Below are 25,816 nucleotides of genomic sequence, written 5' to 3'. Positions count from 1 at the left end.
GCGTTGCTTCTCGGTACATATAGACAAAGGACACCTTCCTGCCAAACACATGGATGTCGACAGGAGTAGATGGGTCACTCTCGATCAGCATCCTACCCTCGATGTACCCCATCAGGATACATAGACAGCCCCACTCAAACCATATATACTTTACTTTATCAGCAACACAATGTACATTCTCTGCTTTTACTCTAACTTCGAAGTCTATGTCAGGAGCTAAGACTACATTGATGTATTTCGATCCGCTGGCAGTCACGTGATAAGTATTGTGAAGACTAGTGTTCTTGAAGCACTTATCTACAGTTTGGCAAGTTGAAGAAACTCTGATATCCACTCTCTGTGCCACTGCTGTTGCTGCTGCTGCTGCTGCTGGGGTGTGTTTGTTGGCTGCATTTCCTGACCCCATAGTTCAAGTGAATGCTGCTGCAGCACGCTCAAACAGCTGATTCGATAAATCAGATCGGAATACTGTAGGGGTGGTGTGGTGGTATAGACAAAAGAAACACGAACACCTGTGTGTCATGGTACAAAATATCAACTAATGATGATCCACAATCCAGTGATTAAGGGGGCATTACGGTGTTGCAAATAATGGAAAAAATCTTAAGTAAAACACATAGAATATATTGATAAATAAATAATAATAAGGGAAATGAGTGGTCATACTTACATTCAAATGTGACAGACTTCTTACACTTTCTATTCTGTGTAGAGGTCTTGACTCATCTATGGACTGAAGGAAGTCGTTTCTGAAAGTATTTGTATGGATTGTAGCCATGTATGGAAGTGAAACATGGACGATAAATAGTTTGGACAAGAAGAGAATAGAAGCTTTCGAAATGTGGTGCTACAAAATAATGCTGAAGATTAGATGGGTAGATCACATAACTAATGAGGAGGTATTGAATAGAATTGGGGAGAAGAGGAGTTCGTGGCGCAACTTGACAAGAAGAAGGGACCGGTTGGTAGGACATGTTCTAAGGCATCAAGGCATCACAAATTTAGCATTGGAGGGCAGCGTGGAGGGTAAAAATCTTAGAGGGAGACCAAGAGATGAATACACTAAGCAGATTCAGAAGGATGTAGGTTGCAGTAAGTACTGGGAGATGAAGAATCTTGCACAGGATAGAGTAGAATGGAGAGCTGCATCAAACCAGTCTCAGGACTGAAGACAACAACAACAAGGGGCTGAAGAGAGAAGTGAGGGGGAGGAGGGACTAGTTTTCCCATTATGTTGAAATCACCTGTTGGCCTATTGAGAGATGGAGAACGTGACACTCAATTTGGTTTTAGAGCTAGGACCATCTTCACGCCGGTTCTCTGTCATATAATCGACATACAGGCATGGGCAGCATAAGGGACGATCTAATGCTGACACATGGCAGGTACTAGATTATATTCTGACCTTGAATTTACCACACACAGTTGCCTATGAGGAATGAACTGTGGCCTTGAGATTAGGTCGTTATCTGACCTTATATGCCAATAGGTACTCTACTAACCAGTACCAGGACTGATGGGTGGAGACCATCGATTATGTTTGACAAACACGACTGGTTCTTTAAAATATTGTTGTTGTTGTATTCTTCAGTCCAGAGACGAGTTTCATGCAGCTCTCCATACTACTCTATCCTGTGCAAGTTTCTTCATCTCCCGGTACCTACTGCAACCTACATCCTCCTGAATATGTGTAGTGTATTTTTCGTGCACGTTTCGCTTCCAAACATGGCTACACTCCATACAAATACTTTCAGAAACGACTTCCTGACACTTAAATCTATATTCGATGTTAACAGACTTCTCTTCTTCAGAAATGCTTTCCTTGCCATTGCCATTTTATATCCTCTCTACTTAGACCATCATCAGTTATTTTGCTCCCCAAATAGCAGAACTCATTGACTGCTTTAAGCATCTCATTCCCTAATCTAATTACCGCAGAATCACCCGATTTAAGTTGACTACATTCCATTATCCTCGTGTTGCTTTTGTTGCTGTTCATCTTATATCCTCCTTCAAGACACTGTTCATTCCGTTCAGATGCTCCTCCAGGTCCTTTGCTGTCTCTGACAGAATGTCATCGGCGAACCTCAAAGTTTTTATATCTTCTCCATGAATTTTCATCCTACTCCAAATTTTTCTTTTGTTTCCTTTACTGCTTGATCAATATACAGAATGAATAACATCGGGGCCGGCCGGTGTGGCCGTGCGTTTCTAGGCGCTTCAGTCTGGAACCGCTCTACCGCTACGGTCGCAGGTTCGACTCCTGCCTCGGGCATGGGTGTGTGTGACGTCCTTAGGTTAGTTGGGTTTAAGTAGTTCTAAGTTCTAGGGGGACTGATGACCTCGGATGTTAAGTCCCATAGTGCTCAGGGCCACTTCTGAATAACATCGGGGATAGGCTGCAACCCTGTCTCACTCCCTTCCCAACCACTGCGTCCCTTTCATGCCCCTCGACTCTTATAACTGTCCGCTGGTTTCTGTACAAATTGCAAACATCCTTTCGCTCCCTGTATTTTACCCCTGCCACCTCTAATATAGTGATTGCAATTACAATATACATTCAGTTAGTGATGGTCACTTTCAAAATAGAACCTATTTGAGTCCACAATTGACTGCATCGCAACTTTCGGCATCTCAAAATATTTCTGCATGTCGTTTGTCGAGAGAGAGCTCCGGAGCCTTAGCAGTTTCTCTTAGAACGGAGCTAAAGAACACGTCTCTGATAAAGTGCTCGTCCACTGCCACTGAGCTGATATATTTTAACGAAAGTTGTCGCGGGTTGAGGAAACATTTCGAGATTGAAAAAAAAACAGACACGCTGCGACAAATATTTCTCACAGAATGTCACACTTATTTTTTATTCGTCTACGCATTCCTCGAAACTGAAAACTAAGAATAGGTTTTGAAGGTAGCCAGCAATAGCAGTGGGCTTCTTAAGCAGCTTTCACTCGCGCAGAGAAACACGGTGGAATGACATTGTAGCTATGTGCGGCCGGCGCATTGCGCATGCAGAAAGGAGACCGTGGCTCGGCTACCGCTGTGTGTCACGCCGCCACAGAGCAGGTCACGCGTCGCGGAGCGCTCTATTGTGAGAGCGCACATTATGCGCCACTCGCGCAATCTGCGCCATCGCCACTATACGTCTCCGAGATCGGGCAGCGTGACCATCGAAGCCGGCATCTTGCAAGACTCGCCGGTCGCAAGAAATTAGACAAGTTTTCAGCGGCAGTTTCCAGTTCATTTCCCTCTCCCTCGGAATTGTGAATTACTTTGATGATCCATCTCCATCGCCGAGGTCACTATGTCGTTTTTGTAGCGCTACCTAAAAGAAAGCCAGTTTGAAGCCTAGCGGTAGGGTATTGTATTGTACTGTATTGTATTTTAACGGGGGACCTACAAAAGACGGAGAGGTTCCGTCCACGCCGCAGCCGCAGTGGTCCACAACCCCACGACGACTACCGCAGACCGCAGTCCACTTCACCCCTCCGCCGCCCCACACCGAACCCAGAGTTATTGTGTGGTTCGGCCCCCGGTGGACGCCTCCAGGAAACGTCTCACGCCACACTAGTGTAACCCCTATGTTTGCGTGGTAGAGTAATGGTGGTGTACGCGTACGTGGAGAACTTGTTTGCGTAGCAATCGCCGACACAGTGTGAGTGAGGCGGAATAAGGGGAACCAGCCCGCATTCGCCGAGGCAGATGGAAAACCGCTTAAAAACCATCCACAGACTGGCCGGTTCACCGGACCTCGACACAAATCCGCCGGGCGGATTCGTGACGGGGACCAGGCGCTCCTTCCCGCCCGGAAAGCCGTGCGTTAGACCGCACGTCCAACCGGGCGGACTGAAGTAGGGGTAGAGCCAGAGACTGAATGAGGTTGACAGGACATTGGGAGTACACGTGATGGCAAAAACTTCCCAGTCATTATGCCACATATCGTGTAACGTTTCATCCCTTTACTAGCTGCGTAAATAAAAATGTTCACGTTCGGCTGCCTCTTTCGGCCCTCAGAAACACACTTAACTGCAATCAATCAGGGCGCCAAACTCACTAGAAAATGTTCAATCCGTGAGACACCGGTAAATATTTTTGAATAGAAATCACAGCCTCCTCTGACAGTCCCTAACTCCGCGCACCCTCTGACATTCTGTGTGTCTTGTGAATGCTAGTTAAAAAAAGAAAAAAAGACTGTGTGTTTCCTTTAACGTTTTACTTTTCACTGCAAACACTGTGTCTGTCCACTTTCCGCCACTCCACGTAGAGCTATCAATCTCTTCCTTTGTGCTGATTGCTGATTCTTTCGCCTTCCGCCACAGTCCACACACCCTATCCGCACATTGATTACCCGTGCTCCGTCCCCCCCCCCCCCCCCCCCAAACCCCCTCTCCTCACGCTTCTGCACTCGAACACTCTTGAAGCCTTTAAATTGGTTGATTCAACAAAACTCGTAAAACAGAGCAGCCAAGCGCCCAGTGCTCACTCAGCTCCGGTGCAGCTTCCACTACCGCGCTATGTCCTCTCATATGGATTTCCCACATAACCAACATTCGGAAACTACAGCTATCACTTTAGGTAAGAAAGCAATACTACTGTTGCTATAGAAACCCAGATCACTCACTAAAGTTGTTGAGAAGGTTATTCTAAAACGACTCACTAGGGACTGCACAAACAGCGACAACAAGAGACCGGAGCAGTCCGGTTTTAGGATACACCACTCAACAGTCAAACAATTCCTCCTCAGAGCTGAACGTATAAAGAAGTCTACAGCATCAATAAGGCAAGGGGGACTGCATTCCTGGACATCAAACAGAGCCTCCGATTGTCTCTGTTGCGACTTTTCACGGATATTGCTGTAGTATACAGAGAAGTTGCAGCATTAGAAAATTGTAGCGAAATGCAGGAAGATCTGCAGCGGATAGGCACTTGGTGCAGGGAGTGGCAACTGACTCTTAACATAGACAAATGTAATGTATTGCGAATATATAGAAAGAAGGATCCTTTATTGTATGATTATATGATAGCGGAACAAACACTGGTAGCAGTTACTTCTGTAAATATCTGGGAGTATGCGTGCGGAACGATTTGAAGTGGAATGATCATATAAAATTAATTGTTGGTAAGGCGGGTACCAGGTTGAGATTCATTGGGAGAGTCCTTAGAAAATGTGAGGATCCACAACAAATCTGTGACATAATATCGGGAGAAAACTTAAAACTTAACGATTAATTCATAGTTTACAATAGAAATAGGAAACGACTGATTTGCTGCACGCGTCTACGTAACACGCCTCTGCTTGTAGCCTTTTAAAACGGATGTATTAACATGAAAAACAGTTCTTTAACCGCGGTCACCGTTTAGTAGTGACTATTCATACTGTCCAATCAGTAGTACGATCCCTAATTACAACATGATTTTTGAGCAGTTTCAAAAAATTTGAATCATAGGAGAATACATGTGTTTTTTTAGTATTCATACACTTACTACCTTTCGAGAAAAGCCATGAACAATGGACAGACTAAGTTTTCTTTTACTTGCCTATTTAATTTAGTATTCTGATTTTATGAATCTGGAAAGAGGGAGTCAAAATCTTTCAGTCTTGGTTCGATTTATATGTTTATTACAAGAAATAATAAGAACAAAAAACTGAAAATCGGTCATTCCAGAAACCGGTTATATTGAGTGGTTTTAACAATCTAGTTATATTGGCATTGAAAAATAAAACAATATAACCGAAAACCGGTTGTTTCAGCGATAACCACCGTCTCTACCCCAATGTAGGATCTTGGGGTCACTATCGTTTAACCTCTACACCAGGTACATCTAATGACACATAACACGATGGTAGCCATTCGTGTTGATGAGACCGCTATCCTGCTGCAAGATTGGAAAGCACAGACAGTACTCAGAATTGTCTAGCCTAGGACGAAGAAATGGCGTTTTAAAGTAAACGCCGACAAGTGCGAGACAGTTCTGCTCACACATACACCGAGACAACTGCACAAACACCAACACTATACACAAACTACACTATGCATACGCCTAGTACGATTCCATGAAAAGTTGGATATTTCGGTGCCTGGCTTGTCAGGAAAATGACTTGGGGGGGGGGGGGGGGAAGCACATTTGTAAGTAGGTTGTTTAGGTTCTTATGTTGGTGACGCCACTTTGCGCTCTGTATGAAAATCACTGACTGCGCTGTGTGCAATCTGTGGCTGGTTGGACTCACTGTTCAAATATTCACTAATGTAGTGTTGCGCAGTTGGAGGTGAGCCACCATCAGTGGTGGGTGTGGGGAGAGAGATGCCAGAGTTTTGAGAGGCTGCTATAAGCGGACGACTTGAACGTATGACCGCCAGAAAAAGGAAATTTGTAAAGATGGATGTCATATATAATGACTTTTGAACGCTATTAAGGTACATACATTGTTGTTCTCTATCAAAATCTTTCTTTTGCTAACTATGCCTATCAGTAGTTGGTGCCTTCAGTAGTTATAATCCTTTATTTAGCTGGCAGTACTAGCGCTCGCTGTATTGCAATAGTTCGAGTAACAAAGGTATTTGTGAGGTAAGTGATTCATGAAGTGTTATTGTTAAGGTTATTGTTAGTCAGGGCCATTCTTTTGTAGGGATTTTTTAAAGTCGGATTGCGTTGCGCTAAAAATATTGTGTGTCATTTTAGTGATGATCAGAATTAGTAAAGATAAAACTGTTTGAGTACGTTGAGTTTTACTCAGCTGTCTTTGCATCAAATAATGTAAGAGCGCAAGCGAGGTTCAGCGGACAGCTCTAGCCAGTGGTTACTAGGCGAACTACACTGAATAGAATGTTGTCGAGTTGCATGTACGTGACACTTATTAGAGCAACACGCCACGCTACCCACAGGTCATACAGAGCAAAGTACTACGAATCATAAGCAGCCTTCCACGATATACGCAGCGCGAACATGCACGGTGAATTCTGCCTCGAAAACCTTGTGGAGGTGTTCAAGGAACTGGTCACAGGAGTGTACAGTAGCTCGAGACATTCAATCAACTTCTTCACACAAAATCTGAGAAATTACGATAACAGCTACACTTGGAAGCATAATAGTAACCTCGTACGGCAGGTTTAAAGTAAGCATACAGACAACGGAATATCCGCGAACACCTGTATTGCAGCAAATATGACTGGCACCGCCAGCTGCTGTCGTGCAGACCACAAACCGGCAACAACAGAGAAAGCTAACACACATAAACGAACAAAAGCCACACAACTCTGAGATGCCGACTTCATGAACAGACTTACCTCTCTGGCGACGACTCTGCCGTGTTACATGTACGCTGACGGTGAAGCTGTCCCAGGAAACGTCTACTAACAGTTCCATCCGCCCATGCATGAACTGTCGCTACTGGCAGTATAAATCGCCATACTGTCGCAGAGGTTTTTCCCCAAGAGACTTCCTGGGACACTTTCTTCCCTCTACCATAAAAGCGCTGTTTTCCAACCGATGTCTGTACACTATTTTGTAGATGGGACAGTATTAGTGGGTAATCGCACCCAGACTCACAGACAACGTCACAATGCCGCATACTGTGACTCCTCGATAGAAATACTAACCTCTACGCAGAGATGACAGTAGAACTTCTTGTAGTGGTCACCATGCAAGTGCGGGCGTGGAGGAGCTGCACGGCTTTTTGAAACAGGCGACTGCAAACCGCCGTGGAGCTCCTGCAAGCGCTGTTGTTCCGTATCTACTCTATGTATAGCCTAGGTTCTTCAGCAAACATTACCGTGGACGGGTTTACTTCGGTGCTGCTGGCGATGCTAAGGCCTTTGTATGTGAGCGCGTCGGAAAGTCTGTTCCGGCTTCACCCTGTACATGCACAATACACACATTTTTCACGTGGAACAAGAAACGAGGAAGATGTTATTTTCCCTGCCGCTGAAGTGCGGCTGCAGTCCATACCATGTATCCCCAAACCAAGAATAGATGAAATTCCGAAGCATTGTTATAGAGAATAAGAGAGTACATTTCCTCACCATGTTATAGTTCTGGGTGGAGATTTTAATTTGCCGGTTATAGACTGGGAGACTCAAACGTTCATAACGGGTGGCAGGGACAAAGAATCCAGTACAATTTTTTTAAGTGCTTTATCTGAAAACTACCTTGAGCAGTTAAACAGAGAACCGACTTGTGGCGATAACATATTAGACCTTCTGGTGACAAAGAGACCCGAACTATTTGAAACAGTTAACGGAGAACAGGGAATCAGCGATCATAAAGCGGTTACTGCATCGATGATTTCAGCCGTAAATAGAAATATTTAAAAAAGTAGGAAGATTGTTCTGATTAGCAAAAGTGATAAAAAGCAGATTTCAGAGTACTTGATGGCTCAACACAGAAGTTTTGTCTCAAGTACAGATAGTGTTGAGGATCAGTGGACAAAGTTCAAAACCATCGTACAATATGCGTTAGATGAGTATGTGCCAAGCAAGATCGTAGGAGATGGAAAAGAGCCACCGTGGTACAACAGCCGGCCGGTGTGGCCGTGCGGTTCTAAGCGCTACAGTCTGGAGCCGAGCTGTTTCACAGAGGAAGACTGCACTGTAGTTCCTTCTCTAGATTGTCTCACAGATGACAAAATGGTAGTTATCGAAATAGACGACAGAGGAATAGAGAAACAATTAAAATCTCTCAAAAGAGGAAAGGCCGCTGGACCTGATGGGATACCAGTTCCATTTTACACAGAGTACGAGAAGGAACTTGTCCCCCTTCTTGCAGCAGTGTACCGTAGGTCTCTAGAAGAGCGTAGCGTTCGAAAAGATTGGAAAAGGGCACAGGTCATCCCCGTTTTCAAGAAGGGACGTCGAACAGATGTGCAGAACTATAAACCGATATCTCTAACGTCTATCAGTTGTAGAATTTAGGAACACGTATTATGTTCTAGTATAATGACTTTTCTGGAGACTAGAAATATCCTCTGTAGGAATCAGCACGGGTTTCGAAAAAGACGATCGTGTGAAACCCAGCTCGCGCTATTAGTCCACGAGACTCAGAGGGCCATAGACACGGGTTCCCAGGTAGATGCCGTGTTTCTTGACTTCCGCAAAGCGTTTGATACAGCTCCCCACAGTCGTTTAACGAACAAAGTAAGAGCATGTGGACTATAAGACCAATTGTGTGATTGGATTGAAGAGTTCCTAGATAACAGAACGCAGCATGTCATTCTCAATGGAGAAAAGTCTTCCGAAGTAAAAGTGATTTCAGGTGTGCCGCAGGGGAGTGTCGTAGGACCGTTGCTATTCACAATATACATAAATGAACTTGTGGATAACATCGGAAGTTCACTGAGGCTTTTTGTGGATGATGCTGTGGTATATCGAGAGGTTGTAACAATGGAAAATTGTACTGAAATGCAGGAGGATCTGCAGCGAATTGACGCACGGTGCAGGGAATGGCAATTGAATCTCAATGTAGACAAGTATAATGTGCTGCGAATACACAGAAAGAAAGATCCCTTATCATTTAGCTACAATATAGCAGGTCAGCAACTGGAAGCAGTTAATTCCATAAATTATCTGGGAGTACGCATCAGGAGTGATTTACAATGGAATGATCGTATAAAGTTGATCGCCGGTAAAGCAGATGACAGACTTAGATTCATTGGAAGAATCCTAAGGAAATGCAATCCGAAAACAAAGGAAGTAGGTTACAGTACACTTGTTCGCCCACTGCTTGAATACTACTCAGCAGTGTGGGATCCGTACCAGATAGGGTTGATGGAAGAGACAGAGAAGATCCAACGGAGAGCAGCGCGCTTCGTTACAGGATCATTTAGTAATCACGAATGCGTTACGGATATAACAGATAAACTCCAGTGGAAGACTCTGCAGGAGAGACGCTCAGTAGCTTAGTACGGGTTTTTGTTGAAGTTTTGAGAACATACCTTCACCGAGGAGTCAAGCAGTATATTGCTCCCTCCTACGTATATCTCGCGAAGAGACCATGAGGATAAAAGCAGAGAGATTAGAGCCCACACAGAGGCATACCGACAGTCCTTCTTTCCACGAACAATACGAGACTGGAATAGAGGGGAGAACCGATAGATGTACTCAAGGTACTTTGTGCCACACACCGTTAGGTGACTTTCGGAGTATGGATGTAGATGTAGATGTAGAGGATCTACATTTACCAATATAGGCTGTTTCAGAAAGATCCATCCGACTTCACAAGGGTACGACTTCTTCATCAACGGCCGGGAGAGCAGTATGCTGACGCCATGGCCCTCCATGCCGCTTTAGAATGATGCCGCGCAGCAGAAGATAACACGAGTGGCCTTCAGGGCCAGGTCTCGGAGTTTCATTTCGTTTTTTGTCTTCTACATGAATGAAGATAGAAGCTTATTGCCTTGCCACTAGTTGTAAGTTGCCACGAACGGGATTGCCGTTTGGGATCCCCCTGGTGCAAAGAGCTAACTTGCTCATTCCACATTTGCGAGATCCTATCGAAAGCTTCATTTTCTACAGGACGAGGCACCACCACACTGGGACCCGCACTTTTTTTAGCAATGGGATGCCTCAACGATGGACTGGCTCTAACTGACGTATGGAACTCACATTGCACGATCCAAGATAGTATGTGATTCTTCTCTTGTGTGTGTTTGTGACCGAGTTCGTCTGTGCGTCTCATTCGAAATACTTTGGATAAATGGCTCATAGCAACGATTGCGTATGCAATATCTCCAAACACAAAACTATGGGATGGGTTTGACTATCATCTTGATGTTCGTCGCGCATATGGCGGAGAAGAAATTAAACGACTGTCAGAGGTAAATAAAAGCTTTTATTCTGAACATAATCAGCACCCCATGGCTGTATGTGCGTGAGTGTGGGAGATATACCCTTCCGTAATTAGACTGTTCTTTATAGCAGAAAGGCTTTGTGGTGCTATACTTATGTTAAAATTTACCTCAAGTTTCTATCTTCATTCATGTAGAGGATGAAGTTTTCTGAAATTGGATAGTTCTACGGCGAACACCTCGTAAACTTCTGTATTTCCTGCGTGATGGTGGGTACGTATTATCAGTATAAAAATATTTTTAACGTGTGGAGGGAAGGAAAACGATCAATGACTACAGGGTGTTTAACTATTATAGATACAAACGATATTAACGAAAGGAGGACGAGACAAGCAAATAATCCCAATAAATATAGGTAAGGAAACTAATAGTTTGCCCGATAAGGCGTATTACGACTCAGTATAATGACACCTTATAACAGAGTCCCCAAAGATTCAAACGGCTGATATGCACTTGAGAAAAACTACAATATAACACAGTGTTACAAATGCCCTCCGTTCACGTGAAGGCAGACTCCAACGCGGCTCTTCATTGATAATCGTACACGTTCAAATGTCGCAGGCTCCTTCCGACTGCATCTACAACCATCTGCAATTCGTTCTCGAAGTTCATCGACACTATCAACAGGGCTGGAAAACACCAAAGCCTTAATAGACAAGAAAATCCAGTGGGTTCGAGTCGGGGGATCAGAAAAGTGATGGTATTGGCGAACCACAACCGATGCATTTGTTGTCGACAATTCGTGCCAAACATTCCTTAACAGGCACACTAAAATTAGCTAGCAAACCATACTGAAAGTAGCACGCATGCATCCTTTCACTACAAAGAACATTATCCAGAACGTAGCCTAAGACGTTAACAGAGGGACAACAGGGGCATGACTGTACTTGGGCACCCGCCGTATGGGAGAAACCATTGGTTCAAAAATGGTTCAAATGGCTCTGAGTACTATGCGACTTAACTTCTGAGGTCATCAGTCGCATAGAACTTAGAACTAATTAAACCTAACTAACCTAAGGACATTACACACATCCATGCCCGAGGCAGGACTCGAACCTGCCACCGTAGCGGTCGCTCGGTTCCAGACTGTAGCGTGTAGAACCGCACGGCCACTCCGGCCGGCAAACCATTGGTTTCCAGACCTATCTTTATTACGATTATTTGCTTTCTCCTGCACTCACCTCCTTCGTTTGTACTTATAAGATTCAAACACCCTGTATATGTGCGTTACAGACTTGAATCTCACTTATCGTTTACTTATGACTCCTACGCTGATATACGATCTTTCTCGAACATCCGATTCTCTAAACGTAACTAAAAGCTTTCCGTAGGACAACGTTTATCGATGAGTCCCACTGAGTTCCCAAAACGTCTCTGTCACACTTTCGTATGGGTTATCCAATCTGTTAGCATCATTTCTCTGAATTCGTTAGCAGTCCAAACTCTGGAGCAAAACTGTGGGATATTGTCTTACTGATTGTAGAGGCTTGTAATGGCCAAAACTTTATATGAGAATATAGTCAGTATGTTCCTAGCTACCTAATTAATCAACGATGTGACGCAGTATGGAACGCTTTTCAGAAAACCACAAAGATAGAATCGCTCTGCACTCCTGCATCATGTGCCAACAAAGCACACTGTTTCTCACACGAATTGCTTTCCCTTTTCTCTGACAGAAGCTTCAGTTCCTTCAGGAATACCACAAGGGTCGATATTGCAATATACTCTACGTTCCTCTAAATGACTGTGATTAGCGATGTTGGTGTGCAATTTTTTCGTCCCGCTCCTTTCCTCTATTCATATGTACTATCTCTTTACTAGACACAAGAGACAATTCATTGTGTGACAATTTCTCGATAAATATCAGCTGGGATAGAGCTTAGTTCCACAACACTTTCGAAGTAAAATCAAATAAGAATTCTTTCATGACCAAGTGTTTTTCAATACGGGGGATGCTTATTTCAATATTTTCTGATTTGTGTGGTTATGTGCGACAGTTAGATATTGACATACTAGTCACTTGATGCACAAACATGTTTTTAGGTATGTTATTTAATATTTGAACATAATACTCTGCCGCTGATGATTATTGAATAGGATAGAGACATTTAACTTAGCACTCGCCCTCGTTCTTACCGTCATAGCTCTCTTTGAGAGGAACAAGCTATTGGCCAATTTAGCTTTGCCCTCATTTTACTATCATCAACTGGAGAAATACTACAGTATGCCTTACACGAACAGTTTAGAGACGCGTTCTCGATTTTTTGTGGTGCTTTCTGCTGCGTGGTTTCTTTAAGGACTGACTATGGGATTAATCTTTTGTGTCCCATCGACGGAGCACAAAGTTAGACTGCACACTAACGGGGAAAGAAATAGGCAGGATTCTGTGCAAAGGAAGCAACGTGACCTTCGCCTTTGGAGAGTTATGAAAATCACAGTAAAATTAAATGGGTATGTCCTCATAAGGGCATTAATCCGTCTCCTTCGAAAATAAGTCCACTGCTTTAACTACAGTGCCACTTCGCTCCATATTTAAGTGAAAGGAGCATAGAGATGTCACACTAGCTAACACTGAGGAAAAGTGTTTGAAGGAATTGTGCCATGTACTTACCGAAGAAATGATCAGTTAGGGAAGCGATTTGTGGAAACCGTGGGATACCTATGTCGTGGTGGTCATATGGGGATTTTTATCCCTGTCCTACGGTTTGAGAGTCCAGTTATGCAACAACAGTACCACCTGACTCGGTACGAACAAGAGTGGTTTTCAGTAGTTACACTTGAGAGGCATCACAAACATCTTCTGAAGAACAACTGCCACAGCACAAGTGGTTGAAGACCTGTACAGTTTGATGTACACTGCTGTCCAAAATCATATGGTTCATATGGCACTAAGCATTATTGGACTTAACGTCTGACGTCATCAGTCCCCTAGATTTAGAACTACTTAAACTTAACTAACCTAAGGACATCACATACATCCATGCCCGAGGCAGAATTCGAACCTGCGGAAATTTTGCACGTTCGCGTTTATTCTGTCACAAAATAGCATAAACAGGTGATAGCAAAGTACAAACAATGTAAAGAATGCGGAACAGATTTGCGAACTCTTTCCGACAACTGGTTAATGTGTTCACTATCGGGTGTGACCACCTCTGGAGGCAATAGAGGCCTTACAACGACGGAGTATACTGTGAATAACGGCATCATTGTCAGATACAGGCAATAACCCCCCTTCTAACTGCGGAGTTCCTCGCAAGTTTTAGAGAGTGGCTGGTGGATGTTGATGTGATGAAACCTGTACCCCTAGTGCATCCCAAACTTGCTCTATGGAATTTAAATGGAGAGAGCGAGCAGGCCACGCCACGCGTACAGTATTTTCCATTTCCAGGAAAACATCAGCCACTCTTTCTCGATGAGGTCGCTCATTATTGTCTATCAATACGAAGTCTGAGTGAACAGCACCTTGCAACAACCATACATGAAGTCCCAAGACCTCGTCATTGTACAGCAGTTAAACCTTTCCGATTCACCCGTGCAATTTGATGAAGAGGTGTTCGAGTAGTCAACATAAACCCAGCCAAGGAGATTAGCGACCTCCTGCATATCGATCTCTTTCCACAATGTTCTGGTCTCTAAATCGTGTATCACATTTCCTTCAGATGTGTATCCGTCGAGAATCACTCTCCAGACTATATTGGGGCTTATATGTGAAAAGAAAATTGACCCACTCTTCGACTGTACAGGTGGCAAGTCGACGACTCCACTCCAGACGTTCCCTTCTGTGAAGACGCGTCCAGTGGATGCTGCGAGGTCCGATACCAGTTTGTACGTTGTACTAAGGCCGTACCGTCGTGGCTTACAGCCAAATAACGGTCCTCTCTTTCTGATGTCACACTTGGTCGGGCCTGCCCTGGTTTTCGGGACATTGCTTCGGTCTCTATTAACTGACGCCACATCCGAGAACCAACAGAACCATTTACGTTAAGATGGCCCTCCACCGCAGAGATTCTGGCAAGCGTCTTCTCTGTGCCATACTGTACCGGCTGTGACTGTGTACACAGCGATTGTGGGTGTGGGACTACCAGATAAACACTGCTCCGCTTGATAGGTGCCCTGGTGTCATTGTTGGCGTGGTTTTCCGTTGACCGAAATTCCATCTTCCGTGCAGAATACGATCGTATGGTAACAGTTTGTATTGATTATATCTTGAATTAAACACAGGACGGGAAAAAGCGGTTTTTTGCTTTATTTTGGGACACCAGTGTAAGAGCGACGGCAGGTGTTCCTAAATTGCCCTGTTTTCACAATAAATTCTTAAAACTCGGCTTTCAACAGAATGAAATACAGTACAAATACTACAGTCTGTCAAATACCGCTAGATGCTTCAGGAATCTACATTTTCAGCAACAATAAACATAAAAAAGTCATTTTAATACCATCTATAAAGACCTTTAATACACTTGATATGAGACCCAACTGAGTAGGACAAATGTCCAGCCGATCTTTTCACTCCATTTCCTCTCCAGAAGGTACCTCGTCACGTTCAAGATGGCTGTGATAACACGTGCTGTCAACTTTTGCAACGTAGCTGGAAGTGAAGGAATGAAAGTTTTGTTCTTAACGATACATTATCACGAAGTACCATGGAACGAAAGTTATAATAATAACACGTACAGACCTACGTAACGGGAAGTGGTGGCTTCTACGAAGTCACCAAGATGTGGGATGACGGTTAGTCAGCCGACTGTCAGTCGTCAACTATCTAATGCAGGTACTCGCCTTAGCGACACTATTTTTAAATTGTACACTGACTGTTTCGAATACCATTATTAGCGAACAGTGGTTGTAAGATAATTTCTGAGCTTCATTTTGAAACAACAGCCACTATCGTGGGTCAGCGACTGACTGGTCGCTCATTCCACGTGCGGGTCCCCTTGATATGGACCTCGATAGACATTACTTATGGATCTGTAGGGAATGTGCGAAGTTTATGCCAACGACATCGTGAGGTACTCCATATAAACATATTTCCAAGTAATGAACTGCATGTCTCTAATCTGTTGTGGTTTACGCTACTGTCGTGCTTTGAGCTCACTGACATGGGCATTGCCTCACGTGCAATGTGCGGGCAAATATGTCTGGGAGAGAGGGAGAAAAGAGGAAAGAAATACGAGTCCATGAACTAGAAAAATGAGAATACCCAAAACACATTATTATTGTTATTATAGTATAAAAAAAACCTTGTAAGTATTTGTCGGTATTTTAACTTTCAATACTGTTCCATGGAGAAAGTTAATAGCAAAGATAACTACTTCACTGCAATAGTTCGCATAACACAAACTATATATATGTTGAAACGAGCTTACAAGATTTGATACATAGCTTTTACCAATATTACAAAACATTTTGAAAAGTAACCTAATTTTTACTTTTCGGGGATAGGACAACTAAAGCATTAATCACCAAATCGCTAGCGCAGTTATCACAAGTTGAAAACATTGACACTGAAGAACCCATAGCCATGGGTATTCAAATATAGAGATATGTAAACAGGCAGAATACGACACTGCGGTCGGCAACGCCTATATAAGACAACAAGTGCCTGGCACAGTTGTTAGATCGGTTACTGCTGCTACAATGGCAGGTTATCGTGATTTAATTGAGTTTTAACGAGGTGTTTTAGTTGTCGTACGAGCGAAGGGTCACAGCATCTCCGAGACAGCGACGGAGTGGGGATTTTCCCCAATAACCATTTCACTAGTGTACCGTAAATATCAGGAATCCGGTAAAACATCAAATCTTTGACATCGCTGAGACTGAAAAAACGATCCTTCAAGAACGGGAAGAGAATCGTTGAACGTGACAGAAGTGCAACCCTTCCACAATTTGCTGCAGATTTCAGTGCTGGGCCATCAACAAGTGTCAACGTGTGAACCATTCAACGAAAGATCATCAATATGGGCTTTCGGAGCCGAAAGCACCGTCGTGTACCCTTGATGACTGTATAACACAAAGCTTTACGCTTCGCCTGGGCCCGCCAACACCGACATTGGGCTGTTGATGACTGGTTGCCTGGTCGGACGAGTCTCGTTTCAAATTGTGCGTGGACGTGCGTGTACGAGCATGGAGACAGCCTCATGAATCCATGGACCCTGCATGTCATCGGGGGACTGTTAAGGCCGGTGGAGGCTCTGTAATTGTGTGGGACGAGTGCAGTTGGAGTGATATGGGACCCCTGATGCGACGTACGTAAGCATCGTGTCTGATCACCTGCATCCATTCATATCCATTGTGCACTCCAAGAGACTTGGGCAATTCCAGAAGGACAATGCGAACTCCTAAACGTCCAGAATTGCAATCTTCTGAGTTTAAACACTTACGGTAGTCACCAAACTCCCCAGATATGAATATTATTTAGCATATCTGGGATACCTTGCAACGTGCTCTTCACCTATTCTTACGGATTTATGGACAGCCCTGCAGGATTCATGGCGACATTTCCCTCCAGCACTACTGGAGACACTGGCTGAGCACATGCCACGTTGTGTTGTGGCATTTCTGCGTGCTCGCAGGGGCCCTACAGGACATTAGGCAATTGTACCAGTTCCTTTGGCTCTTCGGTGTGTATCAGTATGGTCAGATATTAATATGGCTTTCCTGAAATAGGAAACGATTGTTCAAACTCATATAAAAATCATAGTGAATCAAGACTGGGTACTGATGTGTATTTTGTAAAGAAAAATAAATGTGTGGCGCAAGGGAAATATCAGATTAGGTATGAAACCAATTTACCTTAATTTAACCTAATACATAACATTTTGGCTCCAAAATGGAGAACAAAAGAATTTTAGAATTTAGCACGTCATCAGCAATGAGCTTATTAGAGGCGGAGCACTACATCAGGTGGTTAAGGATGAGGAGTGACATTGGCAGAAGCCCAATCTAAGAAATAATTGAAATCATTCTAAGAAATAATTTCTTCATGTGCCTTAAGCGATTTTGGGAAACCACGGAAAACCAAACAATCGAGCGAAGATTTGGAACCGATGTCTACCAAATGCGAGCCTTGTGTCTTAATCACTACGCTATAACATATGATTTCAAAGAAAACTTTATTTTATTCAAAAGACGAACTTAAAACTTTGGAAAGTACAGGGTCACTCATTGACTAGTGACTCTAAAATATTGTGAGAACACAATTTAGTTGATACATATGGTTTACTCATGTGTAATGTCTGGTGAGACTTCGTCTTAGTTAAGGGAAATGAAGAATATTTTAACAGAAGAATTCGTACTCGTTAGAATTCACTTTCTAACACAGTTCCGAGACCATGAATAAAAATTATTGCTAAACTTTAGATTAACAGCTGCTACGTCTATTGAAAAGACTTTGGCAATGTGAGAGTTCGATAGGAGTCTGAGATAAAGAAGTTCAGGACTGCGGTGTATCTTGGCCTCTCCACCCCAACAACAAGCAAATGCATTAGATGCGGTGCATGGAAAAAATGGCTTTAGCCTTGACATATGCCTCAGACGCTTGATGCTGTTTCTTCTATAGACCTTCGGAGTCGTTTTAGAACACAATGCAGTGTTTTAAATGATGACCTGTAAGATCTGAACCGCAGATTATCTATGTGAAATCGAAACCTTCGCTCCGTTGCATTATTCTACCTTCCTTTAGAATGGTACTTCGCGGAAGAGGGACGAGTGAGTTTCGACATCAGCGAAGCTTGTAAGCAGATCTTGTGTTAAATATCTAGGTCCTGTATAAGAAATTTCATCAAAAGCCTTAAAAGTATAGTTTTTCTAACGTCGCAGATCTGTACTGTTAAATCATTAGTATTACTGAAGATCCACGTCACTAATCTGTTTGCATCTGGAATTTACTGCTTTCCTTCAGGGATACTACTATTTTCTTTTTGTACATATTACTCTTAGAAATTTACGCCGAGTGACTTAAAGACATCTTTCCCTTAAAAAAATACTCTCATTGGTCAAAATGACACGGAATATACAAAAGTCTGACGCATCCGAGAGCCTGCACACAACACAGGGAGTTACAGAGATCACAAATGGTTCAAATGGCTCTGAGCACTATGGGACTTAACTTCTGAGGTCATCAGTCCCCTAGAACTTAGAGCTACTTAAACCTAACTAACCTAAGGACATCACACACATCCATACCCGAGGCAGGACTCAAACCTGCGACCGTAGCGGTCGCGCGGTTCCAGACTGTAGCGCCTAGAACCCCTCGGCCACTCCCCTACTCACATTCATCACCCTCGCCGAAATTGTAGAAGAGGTTATAGTACACAGGTAATAAAACTTAAGTATCCTAATACCTCAGGGAAGGTTCATCGTCTTGCTTCGACAAAGTTCTGGGGTAATTGGATTGCACTGTCTGGCCGAAATCATAGGTATACAGCGGTTCGTATGCAGACTGCGCGTGATCTGCCAGCTGATTATTGTTTCGCTCGCCTGTGAGGAACGGACACACCTTTCACATGCTCCATTTCATCTCTCATAATGACTTCTAAACGAGAATATCAAAGTACCTTTGTACCTTGGACGTTAACGAGTATATAGAAAAAATATTGCAGCATCAAAAAATAATTAATCCAAAGCGATGAACTTTCTGGAATACATTTGTTTAGGTAACGTATTTAAGTGATTAACATTGCTAGATCACAGGTTAATGTAAGCGCTAGATAAGTCATAGAAAATGAGAAATGCTTGTACATTAGTAACCGGTGTAACCATCTGAATCTTGAATGCTATCGTACAAACGCGCATGTAGTGTGTTTTACGGTTGCCGGATGTTAGTTTGTGGAATGGAGTTCTATGCCCATTGCACCCCGTCGGTCGGTACAGGGATGGTTATTGCTGTTTCTGGGTGACACTGGAGTTGGAGACAGATCTGGTGATCGAGCAGGCCAAGGCAACCAGTCAGCATTCTGCAGTAGATGTTGAGCTACAACAGTAGTGTGTGGGCGAGCGTTATCCTGTTGGAAAACATCCCCTGGAATGCTGCTCATGAATGGCAGCGCAACAGGTCAAATCTCCAGACAGACGTATAATTTTGGAGTCAAGGTGCGTGGGATAACCGTGAGAGTGCTGCTGCTGTCATGCGAAATCGCCCCCCAGACTTTAAATCCAGCCATAGGTCCTCTATGTCTTTCACGCAGACAGATTGGATACATCACTCAGGTGGTCCACGACCATGGCTGGCGCCGAGGGAGAAACAGTTTTCATCAGGAAGACTTTCACTCTGCCCTCCAATGAGCTCTCGCTTGACACCACTGAAGTCACAAATGGTGGTGATTTGGGCTCAGTGAACTGCACACTACAGGGCGTCAGGCTCGTAGCTGAATTGAAGTAGCCGATTAGTAACAGTTTGTTGAGTCACTGTGGTGTCAATTGGTGCTCACATTTCTACTTTAGATGCAGCACAATGCCCCAAGGCTATACACCGAACACGATGCTCTTTCCTTTCGGTAGTGCCTCGTGGCCGTTTGGAGCCCAATCTTCTTGCCACCGTACATTACCTTGACCACCGTTGCAGGCAGACACGTACACTGACTACACTGCTGCCAATTCTTTCTGCAAAATCGTAGAAGTACCTTCCAGCTTTTAGTAGCCCTATTACACGACACCATTCAAGCTCCGTGAGGTCACGATAATGGCGCCTTTGTCGCCTTGATTACCAACAACTCACTGCGTACACTCTCAAAGGTAACTACAGCTCACGAGCGTTACAACGTGTATTTCAAACAAACCTGCTTTGCAGCTTCATAGTGCCGTTACTAGGGCCACTCTTATGCGACTGGCGCGTAATTTGTATAGACATCACCTTCTTGGTGCTGCGATTTTTTTACCGTCAGTGTATTTCTTGGTTTACTGTTCGTGGACCAGCTGTTAAATTCTGAATATCTGAGTACGCACATGTGTCGTTGCTACAACATTTGTTAATGGTAGTGACGGTTTTAATCGAAGTAGTCATTTGCTTGACTCATTGATGTGTGGAAAGCACGGCACGTAACACCTCTTTGACGTTAGCGTGCCTCAATGCGACTGACCTCAACTTCCGTTTTCTCTTGTATTTCACCATTTGTGTGCGACTGTCATCCTAGCAGTACACAGGTATCACGATCACGTAATGTTCTGCACGTGCTGGAAGCTTATTCCACCGCAGGTGTGTCACATGTGAGGCGCAGACACATAAGGAATGGTGCAGGCGACCACGTTGTCAGGTAGTCGTAAGAAATTCACTAAGAGTCACAAAAACTACTTCAAGATGTAAGTTAACGTTGTCCATGAGTAAAAATACAGTCCTTGTAACGTCAAAGAATATTGTGATAGAGGACATCCCCAGTAACGCTTCTGAAACGCCAGAAGGGTAGGCAGACGCCAAAGATTTAAGTCCAGTTTCAAGTAATGGGAGTAGCCCATATGACCTTTCATAAGTGCCTGCATTTGTAACACCACCTTCGTATCGGTGATTTAGATCTTCCGAGGGTCTTACCAGAACCGTGATGGCATCTGTACGATGTGTTAGCGCCTGTACATTCCCGAGGCCGTATCAATCACTAACAGAAATGTTTCGGTCTCAGCAAGCGAAACGCGAACAGTCTCTTTACTGACAGCTCTCTTTAATTGGAATGTTGACCACTGTATTTCCCAACGAATAAAAATAAGTGAGAAACATCATGAAAACAATGTCTTTATCTCTGTCTTACAGATCTTTTACGTGATATTAACGATCTGTTCAAAATGGCTCTGAGCACTATGGGACTTAATTTCTGAGGTCATCAGTCCCCTAGAACTTAGAACTACTTAAACCTAACTAACCTAAGGGCACGACACACATCCATGCCCGAAGCAGGATTCGAACCTGCGACCGTAGCGGTCGCGCGTTTCCAGACTGTAGCGCCTAGAACCGCTCGGCCACTCCAGCCGGCTAATGATCTGTCATTCATATTTTCTCCTTAAGCACGAAAGTTAACCAGCATCACAAATATCAGATGCTAAAATAATTGCATTAGGAACTGAGGAAAAATGTTGATTGCATTGTGATAATCAATGAAAGGCTCGACCACTGCTACAAGGCACTAGTAAAGTGTCAGGCAGTTCATGGCCAAAAGCAAACTAACAATAATCTGACATCTGCGACTTCCACCTGCTCCGTAGAATGGAAAGGTACATTAAAGAAGGCATATGCAAACCGTACAAGAGTGAAACAAAGATGTGCTTGTATACAGGGTATTACAAAAAGGTACGGCCAATCTTTCAGGAAACATTCCTCACACACAAAGAAAGAAAATATGTTATGTGGACATGTGTCCGGAAACGCATACTTTCCATGTTACAGTTCATTTTATTACTTATCTTCAAATCACATTAATCATGGAATGGAAACACACAGCAACAGAACGTACCAGCGTGACTTCAAACACTTTGTTACAGGAAATGTTCAAAATGTCCTCCGGTAGCGAGGTTACTTGCATCCAACCTCCGTCGCATAGAATCCCTGATGCGCTTATGCTGCCCTGGAGAATGGCGTATTGTATCACAGCCGTCCACAATACGAGCGCGAAGAGTCTCTACATTTGGTACCGGGGTTTCGTATACAAGAGCTTTTAAATGCCCCCATAAATGAAAGTCAAGAGGGTTGAGGTCAGGAGAGCGTGGAGGCCATGGAATTAGTCCGCCTCTACCAATCCATCGGTCACCGATTCTGTTGTTGAGAAGCGTACGAACACTTCGACTGAAATGTGCAGGAGCTCCATCGTGCATGAACCACATGTTGTGTCGTACTTGTAAAGGCACATGTTCTAGCAGCACAGGTAGAGTATCCCGTATGAAATCATGATAACGTGCTCCATTGAGCGTAAGTGGAAGAACATGGGACCCAATCAAGACATCACCAGCAATGCCTGCCCAAACGTTCACAGAAAATCTATGTTGATGACGTGATTGCACAATTGCGTGCGGATTCTCGTCAGCCCACACATGTTGATTGTGAAAATTTACAATTTGATCACGTTGGAATGAAGCCTCATCCGTAAAGAGAACATTTGCACTGAAATGAGGATTGACACATTGTTGGATGAACCATTTGCAGAAGTGTACCCATGGAGGCCAATCAGCTGCTGATAGTGCCTGCACACGCTGTACATGGTACCGAAACAACTGGCTCTCCCGTAGCATTCTCCATACAGTGACGTGGTCAACGTTACCTTGTAGATCAGCAACTTCTCTGACGCTGACATTAGAGTTATAGTGAACTGTACGAAGAATTGCCTCGTCTATTGCAGGTGTCCTCGTCGTTCCAGATCTTCCTCAGTTACGAGTCATAGGATGGAATGTTCCGTGCTCCCTAAGACGCCGATCAATTGCTTAAAACGTCTTTCTGTTGGGACACCTACGTTCAGGAAATCTGTCTCGATACAAACGTACCGCGCCACGGCTATTGCCCCGAGCTAATCCATACATCAAATGGGCATCTGCCAACTCCGCATTTGTAAACATTGCACTGGCTGCAAAACCACGTTCGCGATGAACACTAACCTGTTGATGCTAGGTACTGATGTGCTTGATGCTAGTACTGTAGAGCAATGAGTCGCATGTTAACACATGCACCGAAGTGAACATTAACTTCCTTCAATTGGGCCAACTGGCGGTGAATCGAGGAAGTACAGTACATACTGACGAAACTAAAATGAGCTCTAACATGGAATTTAAGCGTTTCCGGACACATAAAATCTTTTCTTTATTTGTGTGTGAGGAATGTTTCCTGAAAGTTTGGCCGTACCTTTTTGTAACACGCTGTATACGTCGTGTTTCTTATTTCCCCCGGCCGGGCGGTATGACCCAACGGTTCTAGGTACTTCAGTCTGGAACTACGCGACCGCTACGGTCGCAGGTTCGAATCCTGCCTCGGACATGTCTGTATGTGATGTCCTTAGGTTAGTTAGGTTTAAGTAGTTCTAAGTTCTAGGGGACTGATGACCTCAGATTTTAAGTCCCATAGCGCTCAGAGCCATTTGAACAGATCGTTAATATCACGTAAAAGATCTGTAAGACAGAGATAAAGACATTGTTTTCATGATGTTTCTCACTTATTTTTATTCGTTGATTCGCGCAGAAGTAGCATATATCCACTGACTTGAGTGCTGCATGGTCTTTGGCTCACACCCGTAATATATCTCTTCGCGTTTGGTGAGTTTATCTAGCAAATTGTTAGCGTATTGTTCTACCATGTTCACAACTGCACATGCTATGAACAAGTGAAACAGGATTTGGTTATTCTTCCGCATTGATGACGGATAATCCAATGATTCAAAAGAGTATAAGTTTATGATACAGCCATCTAACGCATCTAACGTGAGACTCTGTCAGTTCTGCTCCACAACACGCACGAATGCGATTCTATTTGCGTCTTTGTTCCCTTGGCAGTGTGACTCAGCCGCTTGATACGTACTTTCCGTGACAATTACAAAATCGCTCCTACATCCTACACTGCGATAATATAGTTTAATTTGTGTGTTTTTCGAGCTAAAAGATATCAAAAATCGGTATTGTCTGTCACAACAGCTGGAAAACACATACACACATACACACACACACACACACACACACACAGCTGTATACACAACAAACAGCACAAGGAACTCTTAGCTCAGAAATTCTCAGTACTCAACGAGCAAATGAGCTATTTTACCCTTGACAAGTTCCTTGTGGTTCTCATTTTCGCATTGCCTGTATGTAAATTGCAAAGGAAAACGCCTTAAGTTTTTTGTTTAACTTTTGCATCCCTGTGCGTTTCACGTTAGCTACAAGATACCTTCTTTGGTGGCCTCAAATATTGCACGATTTCTTCGTTAGTACATATAGGTTGTTGTTTCCTCATACAGGTTATAGTTTTGAAACAGTTCACTGATATTCTTATAATAAAACGAAAACGAACTTACAGATTAGCGTCTAATTCATTGTTTGTAAGCAAAATAGTTTTCTCTCATGTGGCAAACTGGATGAAAGTTTGTAGTTTTCCTTGTGGTCACTGTTTACGAAATATAGCACTATATCTATCATTTTCTGTGCCTAGAGTGTCATGTATTGCCGTATATCCAAAACAGAGGCTGAAAAAAAGCTACTGGTAAATGACCAAGTGAATATGACTAACCACTAACTGTTTACACTGGCTGATTCTTTAACATACAGTAATCCCAATGGATTGGCCCGAAATCCAATATCTCTCTCAAGTATATAAATGAAAAATGAAACAGAAATAATAATAATAGAGTAGAGCGTCGATTATCCGAACGTCGGTCAACCGAACGACCGCTTAACCGAATTGTGTACTCGCTCGCACCTGTTACTTTCCCACCCTACCACCCTACCGTCCATCATCCCCCCTCACTCCCAAACCAAGTTTTCCACAGTAGTCGCCGCACTGGGCCACCGCTGGCGGAACATTGCTTCTAATGTCGCCTTCACAAGGCGCTGCTGACCGGTCAGGTGACCAGTTTCAGATACCTGTAATGAAAAAAGTACGTAACTTAGCTGCTCGTAAGCGTGTAGGCTTGCTTAGACAGACCAAAATAAAGGACTTTTTTAAACGTTAATTTTGTATACTGTGTGTATTGTTCATGCAAAATGCGCATGTAATATGTATATACTTTTGTTTAATTAACTGTGCCACATACTATGTATTCCTACTGAAGTTGCCTTTGTATGTTACTTTGTAATACTAAAAGACATGCCTGTTTTTATGAATAAATTTACTGTACAGTACTTCTTTTTGGCAAATAAACATGTACAGTTCGATTATCCGAACAAACCAGTTTTCCGAACACCCATGTTCCCCAATTACTTCGGATAATCGACGCTCTACTGTAGTAATAACCAGAAAAAATAAAAATTGATAAAACTGAAATAAAAAATATGTATTTGAAAATAAGTCAATAAATAATAAAATAA

This window comes from Schistocerca gregaria, chromosome X (genome assembly GCF_023897955.1).
Source record: "Schistocerca gregaria isolate iqSchGreg1 chromosome X, iqSchGreg1.2, whole genome shotgun sequence".
NCBI lineage: Eukaryota > Metazoa > Arthropoda > Insecta > Orthoptera > Acrididae > Schistocerca > Schistocerca gregaria.
This window is presented reverse-complemented; position numbering follows the sequence as displayed.